We start from the raw sequence: 26,387 nt of genomic DNA on the forward strand, positions 1-26,387 counted from the left end.
CTGAGCCTGACTGCCTGGTGTCCTGGCTCTCGATTCTGATCTCCTGGAGTTCCAACCTGGCCTGATTCCTGGTAACTTGCCCCTGTGCCTACCCCTAAGCCAGGCTGCCCATGCCCTAGCCCTGACACATGCTGAACATGATGTATGATACCTGTGGTACTGGGGACTGTGCCTCTAAGGGATGAGCTTCTCAGACCAAGTCTGGGTGGGCTGCTGTGAAGCTCTTGTTGTTATGCACAGCCACTTGGAATTGGACACAGAATAAAGTGGATTTCTTGTAAAGTAAAGTAAGACATTTCATTTCTTGCACTTTTCCTCTCTTATGCTGGGCAATGTGTTGACTGCCACAGCGTGTGCAGATCCATGTGCTGGAGTCTGACTTTGTGCTTTGCGAATGGGAATGTATGCAAAAAGTGTGATGGGTGGAGTGATATGATCTATTGCATTTCTTTGAATCTCACCATAAATCTGTCTGGGGGTACATGTCTCTTGTTATTGAGTATGCTGTTTTCTTTGTTGGCAGTGATATTACTGAGACCCTGACCTGCTGGCTGTCTCCTCAGATTCTGCCTTGATATGGAGAGTTGTTTTCTTTTTTTAAAAGTTAATTGCTATTGTTATGTGGCACACTTGTACAGTGCTGCCCTTGCTTTCATGATTCCTTAGGGGCACTTCCCTTGCTGCCAGACATGGACCAATGTGAGCTGAAACCAAGATCTGGTATCTGATCAGGACTCTGTTGGCTGAAGGCGTTGAGATCTGAACATGTACCTGGATGTGAATTTTGCACATGCTGAGTGTTGATCACCCCTGGAACATTAGGGTGTTTGAAATCCAGATCCAAACTTTGCAGCCAGGGCTCATCTCTTTTCCTATGAAATGTAAACCATGCAATGCAAAACAACTTCCTAACACACCTGGGAGTGTTGACCATAGTCCCCCACTCTTCCATGGGGCATCCCATACCGCACACCTGCTCAACACCTCAGCATCCCATGTGCAGCCCTGTCTGACTCCTTTGTCAGCAGGTAGGCATTAAATTGGGGATTTTAGTCTTCCTAGGCAAGCTGTGCTTCAGCCCCACCCCTTGGTCCAGCTACTGAGGGGAGCTACTGAAGCTGTGGAATCCTACAGACAGTGGAGGAGGGAGTCATGTTGCAGGCAGGGGACCCTGTCATAGAGGGGGTGTGAAGCTGGAAGGACCTACCTAAATGTAGGATGCTATTGCTACAACAAATCATTTAATCTGTGAATTTTGGTTTTGTTAGAGGACTGGGAATCAGGATACCAGGTTCCTGTTCCCCTCTTGCTTGGCTTGATATCTGACTTTGGATAAGTCCCTTAGCCTGTCTGTGCTTCAGCTTCCCCATCTGAATTAAGTAACCATGGTGAGTTACTACGTCTATAAAGTGCTTGAGACGGGTAGGTGGAAGTGCACAGTGTATTGTTAAGGAAATTGTATGTTGGAAGCAGTTTCCAGGCTCTTCTGACTTCATTCTTCATGCTCACGTGTACAGTAAAAGAGCACTGTCCCTTTTTAGACTTGCAGCGGAGTGAAAAGAAACTCCTTTAAATGATGATAGAGCTTCTCCTGAGGTCCACGTGTCTAACTGGCCCCCTGCGCTGAGAAACCCAACACCAGCCAATCTTGGGCTTCCAGCTCAGATGCTCTGAGAGCAAAGCAGCAAGCCTGGAGGGTTCATTGTGCGCATGCTTCCCTGTGTGAATTACACAACTGCCTGTGTCATCCCGCCAGCTAGTGAGGCTCAGGCCTGGCAAAGGGACGTGATGCTGCCTTGTCAAGTGTCTTTTAACGCTCAATGGCCAGAAAGGGGATAGCTTGACGATGTAGTCACTGACAAGGCTGGGAGGTAGAATCCTTGCTAAGATTTAAGCAGCACTTCCTATGGGGTTGGGCTCTGATTAGGTGGAGTGAGGGGCACTGGGTCAGTACTGACTGCTAGAGGAGAATGCCAGGGCAGCAGGCATGCTGCTCCGGTGGTGCAGGGAAAGGAACAGCCGATTGCTCTAATGCTGTTCTCTTAATCAGCCCCACACAATTGTCATGACAACTCTAACGCTCCAGTTGCAAAATCTACTCCCCCTTCTTACAATTAAAAGCTATTTTACTCACCCATTTCAAAAAAAATGACAGCCTGAGTGAGCAGCAGCATTATAAAAACACTTTATGGTCACTAATCTCAGCTGTGCTGCAGCTAAGCAAGCTGGGGATCCAAAGCAATGCCTATTGAATAAGGTCTTTCCCTTCCCTTCCCTTCCCTTCCCTTCAGTGGGCACTGCATCAGGCCTGGCAGCAATAAGGAGCCCATGTGATGGCATCTTTCTCTGTCTTGCTTTGGCATGGGAGGCTCCTTTTCACTCTGGGAGTAACTCTTATGTGAGAGTTCAAAGGCCAGATCATAGTATGAAAGGACAGTAAGGGGACCAGATGTCATAGAATATCAGGGTTGGAAGGGACCTAAGGAGGTCATCTAGTCCAACCCCCTGCTCAAAGCAGGACCAGTTTTTGTCCCAAATCCCTAAATGACCCCTCAAGGATTGAACTCACAACTCTGGGTTTAGCAGGCCAATGCTCAAACCACTGAGCTATCCCCCCCGTGTCCCAATTTTATAGGGAAGGTCCTGATATTTGGGGCTTTGTCTTATATAGGTGCCTATTCCACCCTGATTTTTCACACTTGCTGTCTGGTCACCCTAGGGCTGAGTCCATCCCTCTGTCTGTGCAGGACTGTTCTCCATTCTTCTGTCTGGTTTTAAATGTACTCCAGTGACAGGCCTCCCACTGCTCCCTTTGGGAGACCAGGCCACAGACCTTACTGTTAGGCTCTACCTACCCTGAATGCTTCTACCATGCTCATTAGTTTGGTATCTGATCACCTCAGACCAGAGACCCTTTCCAGAGTGATGGCTCCTCATCAAGAGATACCAATTGACTGATGTTTTCCAGAGTGACTTGTGATTTTTGGGGTGACATCATTTTTTGAATGGCCCGTTTGAGGTACACTGAGTGGGCCTGACTTTCTGAAGGAGGGCGGTCCCCCAAGTTGAGTACCCAATAAACGAGAAGAAGGATGGTCTAGGGGTTAGGGCTCTAACCTGGGACTTTCAGACACGGAGTCACGTCCCTGCTCCGCCCTGGACTTCCTGTGTGACCTCGGGCAAGCCACTTAAGTCGTTTGTCTCAGTTTCCCATCTGCAAAACTGAGAAATGCTAGTCTGCTGATCTGCCAGAGGGGTTGTGAAGATAACTACATTGAAGGCCCCAGGGTAACAAGGGCCATATAAATACCTAAGACCAGAGACTACCCATATCTGCTGATAGAGTGGGGCAGAGTGAGGGCAGCTGGCTTCAGCAGTGTTACTGAGCATGCTCAGTAAAAGCTAAGTAGCAAATCTGGGGGTGTACATGAGCTTGCATGTCCCCCCCCCCACGTCACCTCTTGCTAAGACAGATAAAATTAGGCTAATGGCTTGTCTGGTTGTACACTGATACAGGACAGAGGTGGTAACCCTTCAAATCAACGGCTAAGAACAGTTCTATCTCAAAGATAGAGCTCTTTAAAGAAATATTCTTTTTTCTATAACTGTTTCTATTTAGCAAAAATTGTCTCAAACTGACCAGCAGATATTTTGGATTTCTCAGTTGTATTTACCCAATGAAGTTTGCTCTAGTCTCTCACTCATCCTATGCGTCCCCTTGGCAACAATTCAGTGAGAGCGCAAAGAATGTCTGGTTCCCACCACCCACGTACTGCAGATATGTAAGCAAGGGGAGAGTTAGAAACAGTCTTGGCAGCCCTGGGGCCTCATCTGTTCCACTTGTACATGGTCAACAAGAAAAATGCTCAAGTGGATATGGCAGGGAATAGGGCCTCATCTGTTCCAGTTCCCTTGAAAAATATCAGGAATCACGTGTCCTTCGCCAGCGGAGTTAGCCACCTACTTCTATCTATCTGAGGGCTGGAAAATCTTAAATGTCTTGAAACTTCATGTGCTTGCTTGTCATCGAAGTATGATGTTTTATCATGTATTGATCTAAATCAGCATGCAGCTAGATGCCCAAAGTAAATGTGGGACTCTGAATGTCTTGTACATGTAACCCACACACCTTCTGGGTGTGGTGTGGTGTTCTGTTCTATCTAGTGGCACCAAGACGACTTAGAGATAAAATGATAAAATGATCTACAGCCTTAGCTAAGAAACAGTTGGCTTTTAGCTCATGTTGTAGAGGCTCATGCTTTAAGCTCCAGAGGCCCCAGGTTTGATCTTGCCCACCAATGACCAAGGTCTGTCGGTGTTACATATACTCTGGATGCATCCGTGAAAATCAGGACTATATCTTGGAAAGTGTGGGAATGGCTGGTGGTGATTCTATCACAGGGTATCTTGTGCAGATATGGATAGGCAGATGTCTTAATATAACTGGATGTTTCTTGTCCTCTAATCTTCTCTTCCAGATTTCCACAGTGGGTTTAAATGGTGGAAACTAAGTGTTCTGGGCAAGGAACATATTGGATTCTTTATATACTTTTCCTAGTTCCTCTTATTTCCCTTTCTTTGTATTGGTGACTAGCACCATCCCTTTGGTTAGGCATAACAGGCTGGTATTTTTCTAAAGCTCTCAGCGTTGGCCTAATTGTTCCTACTGACTTCAGTGGGATCAGAGTTGAGTCAAACTGATCATTTTTGAAAATGCTACTGCAAACTTCTTGCTGTTACATGACTGAACATTGCCTTAAGTTGTTTTGAGGGGAAAATTCCATGTTGGAGGGGAAGAAGGAAACACGTATTTGTCAGGTTGTTTTTTTTTAAACAAAAAACAACAACATAAGGCAGCTTTTAGAAGCCCTTCAGACTGAGAATGTTGGGCTGTATCTTGGGACAATGGCATGGTGGACAGAACCCAGGTGAAGCAGTTAAGGCATGATCAATGCAAATCATCACATAGATATCACCAGATCTCCTCCCAAGGTGAGATTCCTGTGTCTCACCATTCCACTGGTGTCAGAGAATAATGTGAAAGCCACTGGAAAAGTGTCCCATCCCGCTCTGGTGCTTGTCCACATAGATGACGACAACCTACTACTGCCATCAGTTACTCTGTTATCTCAAGTGGAAGAGGTCTGTGCAGTGGGTCTAAAGGTTCCAGTCCTGCTGGTGTCAGCAGGATGTCACATGATAACATTTCTATTCCTTCAGTTTGCTTTTTTTAAAACCTAGCTTATGTGTTTTCTATGTTAAAAGAACATTATTAGGCTTGCAAAACCAAATGCTCAAAAGTTAGGAAATACCAGAATTAAGGTTGCCTGTGCAACCTTTTTCCAGGCCCCTTGTGTGTATGCATTATGATAGGTTTTTTCTATAGCATGAAAACATCTTTCATGGCATTCCTGCTTCATTCAGTGCACAGAATCGACATGCTATGGGGGTAAATCAGGGTTGAGTAGTGAAGGAGGCTGGACCCCTTCTTAAGGTATGCAGTGAGTGAGGCAGGAAGAGAGGATGGACTCCTGGTTATGGCAGCTGAATGCTGCCCAGGGGAATTGGATTCTGTCACTGCCTTTGCCAAAGAGCTCCTGTGTGATATGGGGCAGGTCACTTAAATGAGACTTTTCAAAGGGGTCACTAATGTGTGTTCCTCATTTTCTAGTGATTTGCAGCAGTGCTGAGCTCTGATAGCTACCGCTGACGTCAGTGGGAGCAGTGCTTTGAAAGCATAAAGTGCTCTGTAGTGCTAAGACTTCTGAAAAATCAGATCCCAGGCATCCCAAATTGGGTGCCTAAAATTAATAGAAGCTTTTTACTTTCATTCTTTAGGCTTCAGCTTCCCATCTGTAAAATGAGGATAACGACACCCGCTCACCTCACAGGGCTGTTATGGAAAATAAATTCATTAGTGTTTTTAAGCATTCATGTGATGTGTGCCACATAATCTACAAGGGAATGAATTATTCTGTCTTCAGAGCAGGGTTTGAGTAGTGGACAGTAAATAAGGCCTGGGGCTGCACACTGGACAAGCAGAGGAAAACAAAATATTAAATAGCTGCTCATTAACTGAGTACCATTTGTCCTGTGCACCGAATGAGGCAAGGGTCCTGAGGAACAAAGAGTGTATGATCATGTAATTAAAGACTATCACAATGCAGATGCACAAGGGGCTGAATTTAAGTTGCACAGGTAATCTCAATACTGGCATTTCCAGACTTTGGAGTACTTGACTTTGCAATCTTTTAAAGTTTGTGTGTATCTCTCTGTTACACATGCATTTCTCTCTCTTATGTTATCTGCATTTCAGAATGCTGTTTCTGACCAAAAGAAACTTTGTAAAAGTAGCATTTGCTTTTATTCTTAGAATTACATGATTAGCTTTCTTAATAGCCACAAAATAACCAAAGCCCCACACAGTTTTTCTCCCAAGTTAAATTTTCCTTCCTGTTTTAAATGAGGAGAAAATTGCAGGGCTCCTGCGAGGGTATATGTTATAGCTACTACATACATACACAGGCAAGGCTTCTAGCAGCTGGCCAGGGACTAAGATGGATTTCTGGAAAATTCAAGAAGTTTTCATGATGCAACATTGGTGAATTCTTGCAGAGCAACATCTGTTAAAGCAGTCCAGCTGTTCATATCATACAGAGATGTTAAAGGGCCTCTTCCCCAAACTCTGTTCTTTCAAGGCTCATATTTCCATGCTGGTAAAGCAGGATCGAACCGGGGACTTCTGGAGCTAAGTGCATGAGCCTCCACCGCATGAGCTAAAAATCAACTGCCTGTTAGCTAAGGCTGTAGAGCAGTCAGTCAGTCAGTCACACTGTCAATCTCTCTCACTTGATGGGACAGAACACCACACCCAGGAGTTGTGTGGGTTACACAAGGAGCCCGGCTGCGAGGGGCGCAAAGCATACAACTGGGATTTTGTGGCCTTCTCATATTACAATGCCATGTTCATGAGTTAAAGCTACATTGATTTTTAGAGTTGTCAGTAGTTTTCTGTTTTGATGGGTTAATAAGTGAAGAGGAAATACTGCTCCCTAAAATATCTAGGCTTATGAGTTTTCTGCTAATGTCAATTCTTCTTTGAGAAATGGCCGAGTGCCAGTTCTTGTTTAACTATAAGAGAGGAAAAGCATTCAGCAGCTGCAAACATTTCTTGTTTGCTAGGATGACACAAACTCCCCTCAGACTGTTGGAATAAAGCAAACGTCGCTGGGACAGTGCTCTGGATGGCCGAGTGAATCTTGACATTTTATGGAGGTGGTATTGTTTCCTTCAGGGATTTGAATGCACTCCAGCTCTCCCTACAATACACTGTGCCTCTCACTTCAATTGGAACATCTTTGGGACCTCCAGGGACTACTCATTTGCTGGTTTGTACAGGGCCAAACATACTGTTCTGCAAATAGATCAATGCCCCACATCATCTCCTCTGCTATGTGGAAGAGGCCAGATTCGGCCGGAATGCATCCTAGGGGCATGGGAGAAGAGTGCGCTGTCCCTCGGCCATTCTCTGCCACTCTGTGTGACCGGCCAGAAGCCCCTCCTTTGGTGCACCATGGGGATCAGCTGTGTGTGTGTGGCTGGTATAGCTCCTGGCTGTCTTGGGAATCCTATCAGAGTTAATGCAGCAATTCTCCTGCAGGGTCCACTTTGCTGCTGCAGCTGTGGGGACTCTGCCGGTGGTAGTGTGGCTCAGGAACTGCCCTGCTATGGGTGAGGGAAGGCGAGGCACAGTGAGTGCTCTCTATGGGCCTGCCCCCCAAATCACAGGCCTCCCTTCCCTGCCTTGCTCTAGGCACCTCCAAATGCTGCCTGGCCTGAGGGAAGTCCAGCTGGCCAGCCCTTTTAACCTCAGGTGTGGTGTGGGGATGGGATGCTGTAACCCAGTGTTTGCCTGAGAGCAGGTGAGTGCAGGGGCCTGTAATCCACATGGGCTGGTCAACTGTCCAACTGCAGGTCTATAGCTTGCACTGTCCTCCAGAGGAGTGAATGCTCTCTGGCTTTTATGCCTGCCAGCTCTATCAAACTAGAAAGCCAGAGTTTTATAACACTGATGTGTCAGCTGGTGTAAATTGGCTCAGATTTACACCTGCTGAGGATCTGGCCCATGGTATATAGCGCTCTTCCCTTGAAGATCTCCCCCTTTATAAAGGTGGGGAAGTATCATTATCCCTTTTCATAGGCCGAGAAACTGAAGCACATAACTGTTAAGTGACTTGGCAGAACCAGAAATAGAACCCAACCAGCCTGACTCTAAGCATAAGTCTTCATAGCAATAGGAGAGTGACCCAGGCTTTGGCTAGGCAATGTCTACGGTGAGGGGAGACTGAGGCAAACCTATACAATGGAGCTCACCTTAAATTTTAAATGTTATAAAGGAAAAATGCAGACATTTTGCAGGAACAATAATATAAAATAATATAAAAAACTTGCTTAGGACAATAATAAACTGTAACTTACCCTCACAATACATGCTCTCCCCACCCCCACACACAAAATGCTATGTCACCCCAAGAAGGAATCAACTCTTCCTCTTCCTGGCTCCAAAGTCCAGCTTCACACCTGCCCCCCACCTCCACCTCTCAGCCAGAGGACCACATCCATTCTCCAGCTGCCCAAACTGTATTCCCTCCCTCTGCATCCCAACAGTCCACCTCACCGGTTGTATGCTTTGCGCCCTTTGCAGCTGGGCTCCTTGTGTAACCCACACAACTCCTGGGTGTGGTCCCATCAAGTGAGAGAGATTGACAGTGTGACTGACTGACTGCTCTACAGCCTTAGTTAACAGGCAGTTGATTTTTAGCTCATGTGGTGGAGACTCATGCACTTAGCTCCAGAAGTCCCAGGTTCGATCCTGCTTGCTGACAACTGGAGTCTGTTGGCGTTACAAGTGGGAGCTCATCCAGGATTTCAACTGGGAAGTCTTTGAAGGTCCAGACGCACTTCCTCAGCTAGGGGAAGTATGTAACCCACTCACCTCCTGGGTGTGGTGTTCGGTCCCATCTAGTGGCACCAAGACCACTTAGAGAGAGATAAAAATTAGTCTGCTCTGCAGCCTTAGCTAACAGCCAGTTGGCTTTTAGCTCATGCACTAAGCTCCAGAGGCCTTAGGTTCAATCCAGCCTGCTGTTGACCGGGGTCTATCAGTGTTATACTTGTTCACGGCTCCTCGTGGTCCAGCTTCCTCTGGCCAATCCCCTTTTCACCTCCTTCCCTCGCTGCTTTCCCACGGCCTCCTGTGGGTGGAGTCTGAGTCTCTTCCACCGCTTGAGCTGCCCTCTTGTTGGCTGTCGCTCCCCAGGACAGCATTTGAGGCTGCATCACAGCTGTAGGGGGCGCTAGGGCCAGGGTTATTACATCTGCAGCATCTGTAGATGCACCTGAACTAGCTTTGGTCTGGCTAGCTCAAATTAGGATAGCAGTGAAGCTGCAGTAGCCTGGCTCCTGCAGTGTAGACACACCCTGGGTCTCAGTCCTGTACCAGCTTCACTTGACCGCACTTCTGCCCTTCTCTGACAACGGTGCTGGGGGACTGTGACCAAAAGAACCCCTATATTCACATTCTCCACGCTTCTGTAATAATCTTTGCAAAACATGCCTTGTGTGAGGTATCATTTAAAAACTAATGGTCAATATTCTTGTATACGGTATGAAATGAGTATTAAGAGATATGAACAGAAGATGAAATTGACTATTTACCAGACAAGTCTAGCAAGGGCATAAAACTGTTTCTGAAAGACAAAGGACAAGCTGCTTCCTCTGCCAATCAAGTTTGACACCTGGTTAATCACTGGTCATGTGGCCATTCTTTTACAACAAAGAGGGGCAGGAACAGAGTGATCTGCCTTTTAGCAAACTGCATGGAACCTCTTTTCCCTAAGTCTCCCTATGTCTCTGTCCTCACAGCTAGAAGGAACTTTATCTAGGGCATTTCAAAGGGTGACTGGACTATAAAAGTGAGGGGCAAAACCACCCCAATTCATGGCTCATTCACCTAAGAAGACAAAGGAACCAGCCCTTTGACTTCAGGGGGGGGGGCCTGAGCTGAGAATCTGGTCAGCCATATTGCTGGGAACCTGTGGTAAGGATTTTGCCTTGAACCAAGTCTAGCTTGTTAAAATGCTCCCTAGAAGTGAAAACCTTATCTTTATTTTTCTTGTAACCATTTCTGACTTTAGAAACAAGTGTATTTAATGACAGAGAGATTTTAAGGGAGTACAAGTACAGAGGTATTAATCCAGTGTTGGGTTTAAGCTACATTGTTTGGTAACTCTAGTTAAAGTAGCAAACAGTTGAATATTTTTCCCTTTACAGGGGCAACAGACCTTTACTATCTGAACAGGCCAGACGTATGCTTTTGAAAAAATTCAGGCCTGGGAGGATGTTGGGGTCACTCTGCCAATGGTAACCAAGGCTGGTGGAAGCTGGAGTGTGACTGGTGGATTGCTGACAGGCTGCTGGGGTCAGAGTGGCTGGACCAGGGCTGTAGCTATACAGAGACACTCAGGGGGTGACCTGCAGACTGTTTGTGAACAGCCCAGGTTGGGAGCTACAACAGCACAGCATTGTGAGGCACCCAGGGTTGCGGGGCAGGTGGTGAGACAATCCCTCACTGGTCTGGATTGCACTCCCAAATGTGGCAGTAGTAAATGCCTGAGAAATTCACAAACAGAGGCACCTTTTGGGGGACAAAACCTGTAATAAAAGTGAGGTGGGGAGGGGAGAACAACTTAATGGATAATCCTGAGACTGACCTAGGGCTGTTGCAGTGGGGGTAGTGATCAGCAATCTGCTAGCTGCAGCCAGCCTCAGGTACAGCCAAGGCCCAGGTGCAGTTTGGGTTCAAATCTCACCGTCGGCCCAGGCAAGGATACTATACTCACTCTGATGCCAGCATTTGCACTCTGCCCTCCAATAGTGGGACTTTGTTAGTCATTGCTGCTGCTGGGAAGAATTACTCTGGTCCCTGACCTGGATGCCCAGTTTCCTGCTGTAGATGGTGGAGAAAATGTGGATATGGGAACCATTCCTGGCACTCTGACGGAATGATACACGTTGTCCATTGTTAGGGGCTTATTCCTTCACCCACTTACTTCCCTGGTCCCTCTCGCATGAACAGAGAGCAACAGTACCCGAAGTCCAATCATGCAAACAATTTGATGTTTATTGGGGTGAACTTCCAGCAAGCATGATTCCAGTTTCCTTCCTTAGTGTCCCCCTTCCCAGCTCTGACACCACAGAGCCTTACACCTGTGTCCCTGTTCCCATTCCTGCCCTTAGCCAAACATGATTCCAATTTCTCCACCCCCATTCCCTGTTCCCATTTCCCCCCCTTACTTCCTGATTGACTGCAGACTATATAGTAAAACTTGAGTTCTGCTTACCTATACCTTAACCTATCATTTTACTGTAATTTAACTAACCAATCCTAACATATTGTAACATGATTATTTAACCAATTATATCCCACCACCTTAATTAGTTTACACCCAGCAAAATTAATTATATAGCAGACAGAAACAAACCCAGAACCAGATAGAGACCATGCGAATAAACAATAGCAAAGTGGGAACTATGAAGACAAAACAATACAGAAGTGAGGATTTCACAACTACATCTATAAAGACATAAGGGTTTCCCAGCTGTGTCTATTGATATTTCTTACCGAACAGAAAGCTATCAAACTCAATGTCCTTTTACATCCTCTAGGCTCTTCCCTTTCTCTGGAGGTGATAGATCAGATCACCTTTCTAACAGCCCAATAGCATCTTATTTCAATGTGCCTAGTTTGGAATGTGAGGAGGTGACCCGTCGCTTCCCAGCTTATGGCTGCCTCTGTTGCTTAGCCAAAGGCCTTGGCCTAAGAACAGGGCCTCAGACTGTCACAGTGAGAAAAGGCCTTATTCTTAGAGTACAGGCCTCTACAGGCAGGCCTGAATATCTATATCCTAACATCCATCTGTAGCTTGCACCCTAAGCAGGCTTTCTGGCTAAGTTAGTAAATGCCACGCTGGGCAGACCACGTCTGGATAAGACCTCAGAACTCCGCACCTGCCGCAGCCTGAGGAATCTACCCAACGCTGGTGGCTGTGGGTACAAAGGCTGGACTCTAAGAGTTTCAGAGAGCCACGTAGAGTCATGGCCCTGCGGGTATGAAACTAAAAGTTTTGTAGCCTTCATTCCCAGGGACACCTTATTTCTAGTTTCAGAGTCGCAGCCGTGTTAGTCTGTATTCGCAAAAAAGAAAAGGAGGACTTGTGGCACCTTAGAGACTAACAAATTTGTTTGAGCATAAGCTTTCGTGAGCTACAGCTCACTTCATCGGATGCATTTGATGAGGTTGTCCCTGGGGTCACATCCGCAGGGCAGAAGGGGGAAGCTCGCGCTGCTGCTGCTCTATGGGTAAACTGTCAAGTTCAGTCTCCAAGGCCAGTCCTTTTTCAACAGCACTAAATTCACACACAGATCCCAGGGGAATATACGTAGCATCGGCAGCACGAGAGTCCGAATATCACGTGGCACTGGCAAGAGCCTGTCAATGACACGCAATTGCTCTGAAAACAAAATGCATTTTTTCTTTACGTAGGGGGAAAAGTTATTCTCAGTCTTGAAAGGTCCAAAGGGCCTAATTCCCCCCTGCTCCCAAGCAAGGACATTTAGCTGTGAAGCTGTTTTATTGCGCTGATTAATGATGTACAGCGGGGAAAGCTGCTGCCCTAGCAGTGTCACTAATCACAGGGTGACCTGCAAGGAGCCATAGAGCTGTCATCCTCTGGCCAATAATTACCGGTCCAGAGAGATGCCTGAGTGGTTTGAAGGGGATCTTCTTCTATGAACTACAGAAGTAACAGTATCCAGTTGGTGGCTCCTTTCCTCTGAAGTCCTCTCTGAGCTATGAGCAGTGACAGGGAAGGGGAGCATGGCAGGCGTTGGGAGCCTACTTGAGATGACACAGTTGACTGATATGAGCCATCCATTCAGTGTAATTGGAGCCCAATCCTGCAAGGTGCTGAGTGCCCACATGTCCCATTCAAGGACATAGACTTCAGTGAAAGTGTGGCTTTCCCCAGGTTCATTGCTGTGATGGTAAGGAGCCTTGGAGAGGATTTGGATGTGCTCGGAGCCTTTGCTCCCAGGTACATAGAGCTTGCCAGACTGGGTCAGAGCCAAGGCACCCCTAAACTAGTATCTGGTCTCTGACAGTGGCCAGCAGCAACTGCTGATCTGGTGGTCATTACGCAAGCAAACCTCCCATAGCTCTCAGTGGCAGGGATTGTCTTTGTGTTAAGTTTCTATGGCGCCTAGTCTCATTGGGCCCTGATCTCTGTTTGGACCCTCCGGTACAACCACAACAGAAATAACCAGATGTTTTGATATACTAAGGAATATGAATGTAGAAGGTGAACATACAGAAAAGTGCCCTCTGGGAGACCTAAGGGACACAGCTATTACACCCATAATACCTTCCATGCTCTTTGTATCACATAGTCATAGAACTTTGAGCTGGAAAAGACCCGTTAGTTTCCCCTTCACCCCTGCAGTCTTGTTCCCTAGGGCAGTGGTTCTCGAGCAGGGGCCCCCTGGGGGGCCGTGAGCTGGTTTCAGGGGGTCCTCCAAGCATGGTCAGCATTAGACTCTCTGGGGCCCAGGGTAGAAGCCAAAGCCACACTGCATGGGGCTGAAGGCTGGGGCTCTGACCCCCGCCACCCGGGGCTGCAACCGAAGCCTAAGCAATGTAGCTTTGCGGAGGCCCCTATGGTGTGGGGCCCTGGGCAATTGCCCTGCTTGCTACCCCCTAATGCCAGCCTTGGCTTTTATATGCAGAAAACCAGTTGTGATACAGGTGGGCCGGGGAGTTTTTATAGCATGCTGGGGGAAGCCTCAGAAAAAAAAAGGTTGAGAACCCCTGCCCTAGGGTATGCTTTTCTAGTGCTTGATCCAGTCTAATTTTCAAAGCCCCATGTGACTGAAGCCTCTGCTTCTTTCCGTGGGAGACTCTTAAGAGACAGCAGCATGGTCTAAGCAAAGAGGGACTCGGGAGATCTGGGTTCTACTCCTGAATCTGCCAGCGGCCTGCGGCGTGACTTTGGGCGAGTCACTTCTCATCTCTTTCCCCTCTTGGCTCTTGAGTGTCTTGTCTGTTTAGACTCCAACTTCAAGGCAGGAACAGACTCTCATGTACGTACAGCGCTGAGCACACTGGGGCCTTGATCTTGGCTGGAGCCTCTAGGAGCTGCTGCAGGATAAATAATAATCTCACCATCTTAAATAAGACACTCTCTGAAACAAAGAGCTCTATATTTTCACTGTGTGGGAGGAAAGGGACACGCTCCCTATTAATGTCGCCATGGTTCTTGTGCTGCCTAGGGGCACAGGGCTTCATCTGCAGCCAGGCCCGTACTTTGGAGACCTGGCAATGCAGCACGCACAGCGTGGAGCTGTTTGCATGGTAACGGGAGCCCAACAGGGCAAGTGGCTGCCACAGCGAGGTGCTGCCTGTTCCCCGGCCTGAGGCAAGCAGTCGCTGGGAAGAATTTGTTTCATGCACATAAGTGCTCTTGTTCTGCAGCTGGTGAAGGCAGGGTTTGTGTGAGTGGGGGAGTGAAGGACGAGGGAATGGCTGAATGGGGACATTGTTTCACCCCTAATCGCCTTGTGGGATCCTTACAGACCGACAACAACCTAAGAACTTTTTTTGCCTCATTTTCACTCTCTAGGTCACGTCCATCCTGGTACGAGGCCCGTTTCCTTCCTTGATCCCTGGGATGTTTATATGATAGAAATAGGCCTGAATCAACCCACCTGCCCTCCCTGAAACTGAACTCCGTGACACTTTGGCTCTGAATCTGACTCTTGTAGCTTGAGTTTATCTCAAATTCATTTACTGCAAAAGCATAGAGAGAAGTGGAGGACTGGGGGGGTAAGGGCAGCTTCCAGGCCTTAAATAGTTTGGGAGCCCAACAGAGGGTTCCCAAATTTATTTAAAGGGATAGTACCCAATTTCTATATACTAAATGTCAAATATACCCCACAGAAATTTTAATACCAAGCTGTGATCATGATGAACTCCAGTTCCAAGCAGGTATCGCTCCATGTTGGATCTAGATAAGGCATACTGGGTAGCATGCTTTATATTCCATGGGTAGTGGCTGATTATCCAATGGGCTCATGGGGCCCGTGCCCAGTGGCCCAGGCCAATTGGGGGACCCCCAGAAAAATGGGCGCCCCAGCAGAAATCTGCCGAGGGATAGCAGAATCCCGGTGCTCTCGCAGAAGCCACGGGGTAGGCAGGGGAAGTCCCAGCGCTCAGACCAAGCTGCAGCTCCAGGACTGGAGGAGCTCTCACTCCCTGCCGCAGCCCCGAGGCTCTGGAGGGGGGACAGAGCTTCTTCAGTCTTGAGGCTGCAGTATGGGGGGCAGAAAGGAGCAAACCGGGGGCAGGGCTGCAGTGAGGGGTGCAAAATGGGGTGGGACTTTGGGCAAAATGGGAGCAGGGGAAAGGGGTGGAATGGGGGCAGGGCTGCAGGGGAAGGGGCGGAATGGGGTGGGGCTGTGGGTGGAACAGTGGCAAGGCTGTGGGGGAAGGGGCAGAACAGGGTGGGGCTGTAGGCAGGGCTGCCAGTGGAACGGGGGCGGGACCATAGGCGGAAGGGGTGAGGGGGGGTCATGTAGACCCCACTGGTGTACTTTAACATAGTGCTGTTTGAAACACGTAACATGTTAGTGCACTTTAGATATTACACCCCTGTGAAGTGCATTAACACACTGTGCAGACAAGCCCTGAACTCACATGTGAGCTAACATGAGGTAAGAATACACCTGTTTTCTAGTGAAGACATGCCCTGAGACTCAGAACTCGGATACTGTCAAGTTTTCATATATAGATCTAGATTTTGCGCCATAGATGTATCCTCTACCAGGTGGGGAGCTGCTCTCTGTGTGTGTGGGTGTGTATGTATGTATGTAAAAGATCTAGCATGAGGCCCAACCTGGTTAAAACTACTGTGAATTTCTGTGTAAATGTTATGTGTCACACCTGGGCTCCTGAGAAGCTGCCAATACAGCCTAGCATAGGGCCCCTGGGTTGGGATCTGATCTTCAGAGGTAAATACTCGCTCAGAGGACGTCGCTTTGCCCCAGATACTGGAACTGCAACTAAAAGACAGAGAGTCACTGTATTTTAAGGTGCATGGTACATGTTAGTGATGGGCAGCAAGAGGCTGAAGTGTTTTGGGCTGCTCTCTGTATCAAGGAAGATGGCTTTCTACCTCCCTCCCCCACAATCAAAAAGAAACCCCATCGTTAGGGTACAACATTTCTTGAGTGGTAAGTTCTAGTGCCCCCGAGTGGTGATTGAGGCATCCGCACAATATAATCATTTTAGACCAGGGGTCGGCAACCTTTCAGAAGTTGTGTGCCGAGTCTTCATTTATTCACTCTAATTTAAGGTTTCGCAAGATAGTAATACATTTTAACATTTTTAGAAGGTCTCTTTCTATAAGTCTATAATATATAACTAAACTATGAATAATATATAGTATATAATATATAACTAAACTAAACTAAACTTCTGATGAAGTGAGCTGTAGCTCACGAAAGCTTATGCTCAAATAAATTTGTTAGTCTATAAGGTGCCACAAGTACTCCTTTTTTTAAACTATTGTTGTATGTAAAGTAAATAAGGTTTTCAAAATGTTTAAGAAGCTTCATTTAAAATTAAAATGCAGATCTTATCAGTTTAGTGTGATCCTTGCCCTTGCTTTTCCTTTCTGAGTTTTCCAATGCATGGCACATATTTGCATACTTTAAGCTGCACACAGGTTTCTGAGAGATCAGTTGTTAACCAGCTCCGAGAGGGACAGATATCATGTGTGAAAATACCTGTTAACACAGGTATGTGGATCCAAATTCTGAAAGCACTGCAAACACAATTTTCTTCAGACAGTTAAATTTCACTGGCAGGGACATCCAGCAGGTCAGAATAGAGGCCCCATGATCTCTCTCAGTAGCTTCAAGTGTACTCCACTGATCTCCAAACTTTGATGCCCACAATTCTGAGCTTTTTAACTGAATGAGTTGCATTTTGAAATCTTCAACACCCATCCACTGAAATACAGACAAATCCAAGTCGTTCTTTGAACTTTTCAAGTTTAATTAGAAAAGAAAGCATTGGGCCAAATCGCTGGAAATCATGAAAGCTGTCAGAAAATTCTGATTCCAGTTCTTGCACATACAGGGATAGCTCAGTGGTTTGAGCATTGGCTTGCTAAACCCAGGGTTGTGAGTTCAATCCTTGAGGGGGCCATTTAGGGATTTGGGGCAAAAATTGGGGCTTGGTCCTGCTTTGAGCAGGGGGTTGGACTAGATGATCTCCTGAGGTCCCTTCCAACCCTGATATTCTATGATTCTATGATTCTAATCTCAACGTCAAACGCAGTGCGCTGTTCCATGTGGCGTGATAGTGATGTAAGCAGCAAATCAGGACTTTAAAATATCCCAGTATAGTAATGCTGGAACAATTTTTAAGGTGGGGGTGCTGAGCTGTGCCCCCTCTTGCCCCTGTCTGCACCCCTCACTGCCCCAGGCTGGGGCCCGTGGGCCATAGCTGGGGCCGGCAGCAGAGCCCCGGGCCGGTGGCCAGGACCCCAGACCAGCAGCAGAGACCCCCGGACCGGTGGCTGGGACCTGGGGCTGGCAGGGGGCCGGCAGACGGAACCCCAGGCTGGCAGGGACCGGTGGATGGAACCCCAGGCCGGCAGTGGAGGCTTCGGGACCGGTGGCCAGGATCAGGGCAGTGTGAGTGCCACTGAAAATCCACTCGTGTGCCACCTGTTTTAGACAAATGAGGTATTTTCCTCCATAGGTTTCTTTCTCATTTAATTGCTTTGACAATGTTTGGCTTAGTCACATGTTGGAAGATGGTGTCAGGTTTTAGGGTCTGTGTGTGGGTTTTTTGTTTTGTTTTGTTTTTTCTTGGATTTAGGACAGGTGCTGTCTCTCTCCATCCCTTTTTTCCCATGTGGGCTGAGATGGTTCTGTTGTTCGTAGACTCCGATTTTAAGGCCAAGAGGGAACAATAGATCATCTAGTCCAGGGTGGCCAAACTGCAGCTCATGAGCTGCATGCGGCTCTTTTACAGTTAAAGTGTAGCTGTGGGAACACCCCTCCCACTGCACCACCACCATTCTCTGCCTACTAGGCTGGCGGGGTGGGGAGGGGAGCTCAGGGCTTCTGCAGTGCGGTGATGTGGCTAGGAGCTTCAACCCTACGGGATGCTCCTGCCAGGGCCCTGGGCTTCAGCAGGAGTGGGACTGAAGCCCCGAGCTCAGGCGCCTCCTGTGGGGCTGATGCCCCAAGACCCCCCCCCCCAGGGCTGAAGCCCCGAGCCCCAGCTCTTGACCTTCTGAAGATTGTCGTACGAGGCTCAGAGGGTCAATAAGTTTGGCCACCCCAATCTAGTCTGACCTCCTGTTTATCACAGGCCATTAAAACTTGCCTTGGCTACCAGTAGGGTTTCAACTTTAGTTAACACATATTAAAAACACATTTTCCTCAGTGAAGACAGGATCTTAAAGGAAGCCTTAATTGCCAAGGGTGAGTGGGAGGATGAGTGCTCAGCACTGTCTGAAAATCAACCCCCTTTAAAGTGTCTCAAGTAGGGCATCCAAAATCAGGAGTCACGTTTGAAAATTTGGGCTTCAGCCTCTATCCCTTGAGCGGAAGAATAAATTCCTGTAGTTAGCAGCTACGGTAGAACTCTAATCCTCTACCTGTGCACAGACTCCTTAGCAGCCATTCTGCTCGTTGGCAGTGTTGTGAAGGTTAAATAGCTCTTTTCATTCTGGTCCACGTTTTTGCTGCCAGAGAACAGCACAGAGCTGCACAGGCCTGTCAGACGCTAAGGAGTGAGCAGCGGGGCATTCCCCTGGGGGATTCTGAGTGACAGATGAGAGTCGAGAGAGATCATTCATACCCAGGGACTTCAGCCTCTGAGGGAAGGCAAACCTCAGCCATATGAGCATCAGATGAAATGTGCTTTGCTTGCAGCAGATGAATGAGGCTGGTTCTAGGTTTATCCTAAATAAATAAACTAAGGTGAGGGGCTGATTGGTTCAGGGGAAGATAAAGAGCAAGCCAGGCCTTTCACTCCAAACAGGTCATTAGAACGTAAGAACGGCCATTTGGATCAGACCAAAGATCCATCTAGCCCAGTATCCTGTCTTCCGATAGTGACCAGTGCCAGGTGCCCCAGAGGGAATGAACAGAACTGGTAATCATCAAGTGATCCATCCTGTCGCCCATTCCCAGCTTCTGGCAAACAGAGGCTAGGAACACCCTCCCTGCCCATCCTGGATAATAGCCATTGATTGACCTATCCTCCATGAACTTATCTTGTTCTTTTTTGAACCCTGTTATAGTCTTGCCCTTCACCACATCCTCTGGCAAGGAGTTCCACAGGTTGACTGTGTGTAGTGTGAAAAAATACTTCCTTTAGTTTGTTTTAAACCTGCGCCTATTAATTTCATTTGGTGACCCCCTACATTTGGGATCATTTGTTTCACTATTGTGACCTCAGTCCCATTCCCAATAGCCAGGTGTCCACATCACTAAAACTGCCATTGTTACTGGTCTTAACAGGCACTCTAGGCAGCATTCTTAGCAGAGAGGCTAAGGACTGGCTGGCCATGGAGAGTGAACGCCCTCCCCACCTCTAAAGATGTCTCTGGCATGGAAGGCTTGGTGTGTTTTGCTGGTTTGAAGAAATGCTGTCAGGCTCGACCAATCTCTGTGTTAGGGACAGGGGCTGTTCCTTGAGCAGGGCAGGCAAGGGATCCGCTCCAGGGTCTAAAGCAAGAGTTAACTGATGGAAGTCAGTCCAGGGGCAGGTTTTGTGAAGGAAGGCGACATGCAGCCCCTGCTAACAGAGGGCATAAGGCCAAGTCAGGGACCCCAGTTTGGAGGGATGGCTTATCTTCGATTTTCTTGCTGCTTTCCCTTGTAGCTAAAGTGGGCTTTGGCCTTGTATCCCTTGAGTTGACGCAGTTCTTCAGCTCTGGGATCCAGATGACCCTGCCTTTGACTGCTGAGCTGGCTTATGTCATTGGTTGACAGCCCTGACTGAACACTGCTTGTAGGAAAAGCTCCTAAGCTGATGCAACCCATAACTGTCAGTGAGACTTATGAAAAGGGCTGTACCAGAGCCAGAGCCTGGAAGTAGATGCATATACAAATAGTAGATGAGGAGGCTGGCCAGGTAAGGTCTGGTAGCTGGAAGAGAGTGAATGATGTAGATCTAATAAATGAATTTGGGCTGTACTCCGGCCTGGTGAGCAAGACAAGGGGTTTCAATGGTCACTCTGCTCCCGTTAATGACGCCTGCTCCCACTAATGATGCCTGTTCTTCTCCAGAGCATTTTTTCCCAAGCCTGAGGCAATGCTGCTTGAGACTACGATCTTGTGAAATCTCATCAGCCAGGCGAGGTTGGGCCTCTTGTAGTCCCTTGGTGGGAGATCTGCCTGCGGCAAGGTATGAAACTTGTGTGCCACTACAGAGGCAATTCATCCTCTGTAACCCACTGGTGAGTGTGCATCATAGAATTGTAGGACTGGAAGGGAACTCGAGAGGCCATCTAGTCCTGTCCCCTGCACTCATGGCAGGACTAAGTATTATCTAGACCGTCCCTGACAGGTGTGTGTGCAACCTGCTCTTAAAAATCTCCAGTGATGGAGATTCCACAACCTCCCTGGCAATTTATTCCAGTGCTTCACCACCCAGACAGGTAGGAAGTTTTTCCTAATGTCCAACCTAAACCGCCCTTGCTGCAAATGAAGCCCATTGATTCTTGTCCTATCCTCGGAGGTTAAGAAGAAATTTTTCTCTTCCTCCTCCTTGTAACAACCTTTTATGTACTTGTGCCTGATCCATTGGAGATCTGAGTCTGTTACAGCCCCAGCCAGGAATGGGCCCCTCACCGTTTTGCCAGTCAGGGTGTAAGATATTTTTGGTGCCCCCAGCCCCAGTGGCCAGGGGGGCGGGGGGGTTGGAACAAAAGCTCTGTGGCCCAGCAGTTCCCCCCCCACACACCCCCCAGCCCCAAAGCTGGTGACCAGGGCATCTGACCTGCTCACCCACCCTTAGAAGGGCTCTGGCTGCAGCTGGGGAATCTTGGTGCTGTTAGCTCAAGCTGTGGCAACTCATGTTTTTAACTTGGGAAGTCCTGGTATGTTGGCCAGTATGGCAGCTGTTGCAGTATTAATGGACCACTGGGTGTTACTGGTGATGGATGAACATCAAAGGTTCAAATGTTTGCCCCAGGTGAGCATTTTCAGGCAGCTTCTCTGACCCATTTTTAGGTCCCTCTCTTGCCTCCATCCTGACTTTGTGACTCCAAAAGGCCCATGCCCTCCAGTTCCTCCTCTGGGGAATGTTGGAAGGTTGCAGGGAAGGTGCCACAAAATTTTTGAGAGTTGTGGGATAAAAAGGTGGATGCATGGGGCCCTTTGTGGATGTCCCTGTATCTTACATTCCTTCATATTTGGGAGGGGGTGTACTCGGAGACCACAGTGATGAGCATGGACAGTGCATATAGCCTTTCCCAAAAAGGCTGGCCACACAGGAGGGCAAATGCTGCGGATGTGGTGCAGGTCACCTCCCTTTGGAGGCATACTGGACCGGCTGCCTTTGGAGCGCTGGAAGCGAAGCTCTCTAGAAGTGTGGGGGCCACCAGCGCCTGGCCCCTAGCCCCGCCCGGCCTTTTCCCTCTAGACTCCACCCCTGCTTGGCTTCTTCCCCCGAGGTCCCCCCGCCTGCCCGCCACTCGTTCCTCTCCGCTGCAGAGAGGAACGAGTGGTTGGCGGGCCGGGGGAGCCTCGGGGGAAGAGGTGGAGAGAAGCGAGAGGTTGGGGGGGGTCTTGGAGAGGACTGAGCGAGTTGTGGGTGGCTGGGGTGGGTGTGGGGGTGGGTCTCGGGAGAAGAGGCGGGGGTAGGCGGGGGGGGCCTTGGGGAAGGAGGTGGAGAGGAGCAGGTGGGGGTTTTGGGGGAAGGGGGTGGAGTGGGGGTGGGAAGGGATGGGCCTCAGGGGGCAGGACCACAGTCTGGGCACCGGTGGGCCCCCACCCACTTCTAGGGAGCTTCCAGCAGCCATGCGTAAGCCTCCCCAAACAGAAGACTCACACGCTGCCTACAGTGATGGGCCAAGATTGACAGAACCAAGACCCCTTGAAGTAGACAGACCACTGGATCATGCCTGTACATTCAGCACTTGTCTAACTGGAACCTCTAATTTAAAATATGGTATCTGTGATGGGGTGTCCACCCCCACACAGGAAAGTAAGGTGGCCAGGAAGGCCTATTAATGGCCCAAGCTGCACCTGGAGAAGAAGCCAGGGAGGGCTGGGACCTAATTGCTGATGGCACCCAGCTGAGGTGGAAGGGGCAGGGCCTACAAAGCCAGGCAGCTGGCACTCGACAGGGGCCACAGTCACTCCCTGGGAAGAAGGGGAGGGTTTGGAGAGGTACCCCCAAAGAAAGGAGGGGAAGCAGCATGGTGGGAAGGAGCAGTGAGGGCTGGGAGAATAAAGCCCAGAACTGCTGGGCTGAGAGTCCCTGGACTGGGATCCAGATTCGGCAGGGCCAGGTTCCCCTAGCGGCCACGAGGGAAGCGGCACCCTCAGGGCAATGCTGGACAAGACTGCCTGAGACCGTTTGTGCAGAAGGACTTTGGGGGAATACCCCGGCAGGCGGGAAACCCTAAGTGACTTAGCCAGAGGGCTGAGTCACAAAGAGGACGCTGCGGTTCGTTGACGAGAGAGAAGCTACGGACCTGAGAGAGACGGTGAGGCGCCATACGACCACAGGAAGGGGCATTAACCTCAAGAACTAATCCCCAGAGTGACCAGGAGAAGGCACCAGACAAGTGGTGAGTAATGCCCCCCGGGATAGTAACAAACAATGGCATTTTTAAAGCTCTTTGCCAGGCTAACAGTACAGCGCTTCCCAGACCTGTCAGATGCTAAAGTACAGACAGTCAAATACATTTGCACAGGGGATGCTGCGTGACACACAAGATCCCAGAGACACCCTTTGGACCCAATGTTCCTTAGGGAAGGCAGACTTCAGCCAGGAGAATTGCAGATGAAACATGCCTGTCTTGCAGCATCCAGATGAGACCGCAGCCCCAATGTCTCCCCACGGCTCCGCCTCTGCAAGGAGGGACCAGTTGAATTTGCTTCAGTCTTCACCATTCAGTGGGCCAGATTTCTGGGGTGCCTATTCCCCCACAATGTCAGCCCTGCAAAGTCTTGTGCAACGTAAGGAGAGACATGTCACTGATCACTCTGATTTCTTTTGCACCAGACAGGTCCAGTTGCTAGCAACACATAGCCCCAGTCCTGGTGACTGCACGGCTTAGTGGGCTGAATGAAAATGGGAGCGGGGAGGGGAGGGGGACGGATTGTCTCCAATTTCACCATTCCTGTCTTGTAGGCCAGTAATTAATTCTGCCTCGTCCCTCACCTCTGCTCCTCCTGGAGCTGCTAGAGTTCTTCATCCCCTCTCCCAGGTCTGGGGGGGCTGCAGTGGGGTCCCGTCTCCCCCTGCGCAGGCCAGGTATTGTAGGGGGGAGGAGCAGAGGAGCTTCCTTCTTACTCACAGAAGGGGAGGGGGAACAGAGGAGCCCTGAGCTGCTGGGTGTCCCTCACCCACCAATTACTTCTGCTGAGGTGGAGTGGGGAGAGCTCTGCCTACTTCCTGCAGCAGCCCTGATCGCCCCTTTAGCCAACACGTCCGAAGTGCAGTTCTTCTTTCCACGGGAACTCTGACTGCAATCTCTCTGCCAGCAGGCTCCATGTCTGTTCTTTCAATTGCGTGGGACATGACCACATCGGAAAAGACATTGGCCCCGCAAACACGCTGTGGTCGCAGAATCAGGGGAGCTTTCTTGTTTGTATGTTGTCATGAGCAAAGAAAGGTCTACAGGCTACTGGGCCCTTTCTGGACAATTTGCCACTGGCAACCCCATTGTCTTCAAATCAGAGGGTATGCCAGTCTCCACTGCCTGAAACTCTGGCACGTAAAACTATTCCACAGCGGCACTGGCTCTTCAGTGCTAACAGGGCCAAAGGCGAAGTGCTTTTTTTAAAAAAACAAGTGTATTTCTGAGGGTCTCAGCTGTGACACAGGAAGCAAGTCTACTGAGTAAGAAAGTGCATCTGACATAGTTACAGTACTAGTCCAGGGGCCCCAATGAATTTTAATGAGCAGGAAGGAGAGGATGGGGGTCCAGGGGTTAGTGCACTGCTAGGCTATGTCTACACTGCAATAAAAGACCCACAGTTGGCCTGGGTCCGATGACTCAGGCTCCTGGGGCTTAGGCTGCAGGGCTATAAAATTGCCATGTGGACGGCTCAGGCTGGAGACCAGGCTCTAAGACCTCCCAAGGAGGGTGAGTTTCAGAGCCCAGGCTCCAGCCCAAGCCTGAACATCTACATGGCTATTTTTCACCATGCAGTCTGAGCCTCGTGGGCCTGAGTCAGCTGACCGGGGCTTTGAGACTTTGTGCTGGGAGTCTTTGCTTGCAGTGTAGATGTACTCTTGGTCTCTCTCTCTCTGGGCCTCAGGTTCCCATTGGGGCAAGGGCATAATAGCACTTCACTACCTCACAGGGGTGTTGTGAGGACAATACATTAGACTATGAAGGGCTCAGATACTGTGGTAATGGGAATGATATAGATCTTGACTAGAACTCCTGCACTTCGAATGGAACATTATCACCATCTCCAAGGGTGTGTGCAGGCTTTAAACACCAAGGGGAGAGAGGGACTATTTAGGATGGCTCAGAGAGCCATAGCTAGAGTAATGGACTGAAATGAAGAGAAGGATGCATGTTGGGAATAGCTCCCTACGACTGAGATCTGTGAGTGTCAAATAGTTTCCAAAGACCTCAGAGCTGCATTGATTGAGTCTTTTAAAATTAGACTAGGATCAATTAGAAAATTCCCACTAGGAATCTGTCTTGCCCTGGCAGTGAGATGGACTAGGTGATTTCACAGATCTTTTCTCTCTCTGTTTTATACCTTTACTTATTCCTTTAATAAAGGTGTCCTCATAGGGCTCTCTATCCAGAATTGCTATAATTGTTTGACCAGTAATAACACTCTGATGCCAGTAGATGGTGAGCATCAACTAACTTTCAGGGTGAATGCTGAGTTCTGGCCCTCCCAAAGTACTGTATCTGCTTGGCTTTTAAGGTGTGTGTTGATTTTAATTTTCAGCCTAGTCACTTCATAGTAAAATCTCCTTGCTCCCCAGCAGTGGGGCCTTCTTAGGTACAAGTGCAACCCAAAAGCCCAAATCCCAGCTCTGGGGCTATTAGAATCCAGTTCCATGCTTTGTGGTTCAACCCGCTCTCGTATGCTCATTGAAGCTCTCTGGTTATGCTCTGTGACATCATACTCCAGGGCCCTTCCCAGGCTGAGGGAAGTGTGTAGACAGGCAGGATCAGTCCGCGGGACCTCTGCAGAAGGCACAGTCAATATCTGGCTCAGTTCCCCCTCCAGACACTAGTCTGCCTCTCTGCTCCAGTCACTCCGTGTAATGAAGCCTGATGGCACCCAGGTCCCATCACTGCTTTCTGCAGAATGAATGGCTCAGGGAGGACATGGACAAGCCGGCACTGGGCAGATTGTTGCCAGAAGGACACTGCTTCGACTATGTTGCTGGTTCCTCTCTCTCCTGAGCAGTGGTAGCTGCCCCAGACACAGTGCCCAAAGTCCCCTGTAGAGATGACATTGGGAACTGCAGGTAGGGTCCCCTGAAAAACCTCAGTCCTCTCCGATCTTAGAGTAGCACCTAGAGACCTCGGCTGGGGGTCAGTGGCGCATTGTGCTGGGTGCTGTACCAGTGACATGAAAAGACAGTCGCTGTACCAGCGAGCTTACAGTTGGTACATATGATGAAAACGGCTGGTGGAGCCAGCAAACAAGGGGACAGGGAGGACAAAGTAACAGTGAACCAGTTACGAGTAGTGTAAGCAGCCTAGAAATGGGGCATGGTCTAGAAGACTGAACATGGGACTGGGATCCATGTTCAAAAACACTTTGATTTTTCTCTCCAGCTTTACCACTGGCTTGTTTAGTCCTGGGCAAGTCACTTAATATTTTTTGCCTGTATTTCCCCATCCGTAGCATGGTGATGTGCATACCATTACCTGTCTCACTGAGGTGTCGTGAGGACATAATGTTAATATGCCTTGAACACACAAAGTGCTCAGCATTATTAGGTCCACTTGCATGGCAGGGCAAATGCTGTCTCAGCATTTACTTCGGCATGGCTGTTGCCCTTTACTGTGATTGCTGGGTGGCAAACCATT

Source organism: Dermochelys coriacea, chromosome 1 (genome assembly GCF_009764565.3).
Source record: "Dermochelys coriacea isolate rDerCor1 chromosome 1, rDerCor1.pri.v4, whole genome shotgun sequence".
NCBI classification, from domain to species: domain Eukaryota; kingdom Metazoa; phylum Chordata; order Testudines; family Dermochelyidae; genus Dermochelys; species Dermochelys coriacea.